The following is a 3,690-nucleotide window of genomic DNA, read 5'->3' as shown; positions in this document are numbered from 1 at the left end:
TATGGGTGAGCAAAGAAAGTGGAATCTACTCCTGGTGAAGATTGCTGTGAAGATTGTTGAAATGACAACAAATGATTTAAAATATTACATAAACTTAGTTAATAAAGCAGTGGCAGGGTTGAAAGAAAAATGACTCTAATTTTGAAAGAAGTTCTACTGTGGGTAAAATGCTATCAAACAGTATTGCATGCTACAGAGAAATCCCTGGTGAAAGGAAGAGAAGGAAGAGTCGGTGATCTGCCAAACTTCATTGTTGTCTTATTTTAAGAAATTGCCACAGCTGCCCCAACTTTAGCAAACACCACGCTGATCAGTGAGCTACCATCAACATGGAGGCAGGACCCTCCACCAGCAACAAGATTACAACTTGCTGAAGGCTCAGAAGATGGTTAGCATTTTTTTTTAGCAATAAAGCAGTTTTAAATTAAGGTATATACATTGTTTTTTAAGACAATGCTATTGCACGCTTCATAGACTATAGTATAGTGTAAACATAACTTTTATATGCACTGGGAAACCAAAAAATTCATGTGACTCACTTTATTGCTGTGGTCTGGGGACCGAACCCACAATATCTCCAAGGTATGCCTGTACTTCTGACCAACTGGCTATAAATCAGAGGTTCCCGTGACCCGCTCCTTGGGTTCAATTAATTTGCTAGAGTGAGTCACAGAACTCAGAGAAACATTTTACTTACTTAGATTATCAGTTTATTATAAAAGGCTCAGGAACAGCTGGCTGGAAGGGTAAGGTATGGGGAAGGGGCAAGGAGCTTCCATGCCCTCTCCCAGTGCCACTCTAGACCAATCTCCACATGTTCACCGACTGGAAGCTCTAGATAAAGCAGCGGCAGCATTGAGAGCAGAGATGGGCTGGAGGTTGAGTTCAATTGCCAGTGGCCAGTGTCAAGAGTGGGACTGAAAGTTCCAACCCTCTAATCACATGGTTGGCTCCACTGGCAGCCAGCCCCCATCCTTAGGTGTGGTCCAAAACTCACCTCATTAACATAACGAAAGACACTTTTCTCCCTCTCATCACCTTGGAAATTCCAAGGGTTTTAGGAACTCTGTGCCAGGAAAGAAGATGAAGACCAAATATAAATTTCTTGTCACAATATCACACCTTCCCACTAGTTCAGCTGGATTGTGGCTGTATTGGATTAAGTTGACTGTGAGTCTATAAGGTAAAGGGTGAGAGCCCTCCTGTCACTTTTAGCTTTTGTCATTACACAGTGACTGTCCAAAAGAGGGTGTGGAGGAAATCTCAGGAGGAGGAGACACTCTGAACTGGCACAGTTGGGCAATCATTTCCCGACAGATCTTTCTAGGGCACGTTACAGCAATTCTCATTTACCTAAAGCGTAATAGAATTTCCTAGCATTAAAACAAAACAACCCCGCCCCCCAGAAACCCCGCATCATCTGAATTTATTTTCTAAGGAAAACAAACAAAATTCCCATTCAGTTAAACATTTAAATTTGAACAGTCTACTTGGATGTTAGGCAGTCTTTTCAAATACAACTTGTAATCTTTCGCTTGCCTAAAAATGATAGATTGATTCATGGTTGCTTCACTTTTATTTTTGCATCCGACTTGACTGGTGTTTAACAGGGCTTCAGGGTATCATAGTGGCTGAGGGCTTGGGTTTGTCGACTGAAAAAAAAAAAGCACAATGTGAGAATTGTGAGTTAAGTTTTATTTGGGGCAAAATGAGGACTACTGCCCGGGAGACTGCATTTCAGATAGCTCTGAGAAACTGCTCCAAAGAGGTTGGGGGAAGGTCAGTGTTGTAAATGATTATAGTGAAGGGGGGGTGGTGCGTGCAGTCAAGCATGCAATTGGGCAGAGGCTTGCTGCTAGTCAGGAGGAGCAGATGTCACAGTTAATGATTTTAGTACTTTTCTAGATGTGAGTAGATGCAAGAATTGGAGCTCATAAAATCTCCTGAAAATATCTAACTATATGAAAACCTTTTTTGCCAATTTTTCCCAGATCACAGAGTGCCTCATTCCTGATCTCCACCCTGACCTCCTTTCAGGGGGTGTTGAAGATCAGCAGCCACAGTGGCTCATGATTTAATCCTTGTAGAGGTAGATGGCAATGCCAAGTTTTAGTTGGCAGGTTCTGAGGCAGACTGTCTGGCTTTGAATGTCTGCTCTTTATCCAGATGACCTTAGGTAAGTTCCTTTGTTTCTCCAAGTTTCAGCTTCCTCATCTGTCAAATATGGATAATAGTAGCAGTCCCCTTGGGGGTAGTTTGAGGATTAAATGAGATAATGAAAGTGAACCAGAGCTACCTCATAGTGACAATTAAATGAGACTAAAATGCAGAGCATAGTGCCTGTGGCATAGTGTCTGGGTAATAAATATTAGTTGTCGTTTGAAAGATTTGGAAAATCGTTTCACCCAGTAGTGATCAGAGCCATGTAAATTGGTTTTCATGAATGAAAGAGAGTGGGAAGACCAAATTTGAAATAATTTCCTTGCATGTATTTAATTTGTCACTGCCCTGGCCAAGGCTCAAAACCTTGTTGTCATCCTTGCCCCCTTCCTCAACCCTCACTTCCAATTACTAGGTAAATTCCCTCAATTCTACATTGGTGGTGTTTTCCGTTAGTCATTTATTTTTCCATTCTCTATTGCCACCATCCCACATTCTCATTACTTCTTGCCGAGACAATTACATCAGTCTTCAGGGAACTTTCTTCACTTCTGTTAAAAAAACAAAATTCAACAGTAAATTTGAAGGTCTAGTTGGCTTTATTCAACAACTCATGAATCAAACAGCATCCCATCTAGCAACTGGAAGAGTGCTCTGAGTGGGTGTACGAAACGGAGAGCTTTTATAGGAAGAAGGGTGGGACAAGGGAGTTATTAACAAAAGAAAAAAGATTATTTCTAGGTCAGGATATCTTCTTTTTGGGGGAAAGGGATCATCAAAACTTTTATCATGCATGTTACCTCTTCTGGGGTCGGGGGCGTGGATGGAGAGGGCCCACATGCAGATTACCTCTTTGGTGCTGACAATTCCACTGGTTAAGATTACATTTCTGGGGAGGGTTGAAACTGCAACTAAGTCAAGTATTAAGTCTAGGCTTGGTATCATGGGAGCACAAGTGACACCATTTTGGGCCTGTGGTTTTCTTGTTAACACTTCTAAACACTGCCTTCCCCACCACCACCACTGAGTCTCAGCACATCACAATGGAACCAGCATTAAGTATCACCCAGTCAGGTGATTCACGAACTTGCCATGCATCAGAATCATCACAGGAGCTCATTACAAATACAGACACTGGGATCCTGCCCCAGACCTGGAACTTGTAGATCTAAGGACTAATTTTACCTCCTTCAGCTTGTCTCCTACCCCCATGTTATTCCTAAATTTAGATGTAGAGTTATCCTAGTTTGTAGATAAACCTAGGCCCCTGAGAAAGAGTGATTCCCTGTGTCTCATGGGAAGTTAATTGGAGATATATTGTCAGAATCCTTGTCCTCTGAGGCATAGCCTTAAGCCACTTCCCAATCAGAAACTTTCGGTGGCTCTCCTTTGCTTTCAAAATAAAGCCCAAATCCTTGAGCTTGACATTTAAACTGATGAAACAAAATTATTTTTAAGGCAGGACAAGAAAAAAAATCTAACGTAAAATTTTCTCTGCTTTTTGAACCACTATCCCCTCCCCTTTAGTGT

Source organism: Eubalaena glacialis, chromosome 10 (assembly GCF_028564815.1).
Source record: "Eubalaena glacialis isolate mEubGla1 chromosome 10, mEubGla1.1.hap2.+ XY, whole genome shotgun sequence".
NCBI lineage: Eukaryota > Metazoa > Chordata > Mammalia > Artiodactyla > Balaenidae > Eubalaena > Eubalaena glacialis.
This window is presented reverse-complemented; position numbering follows the sequence as displayed.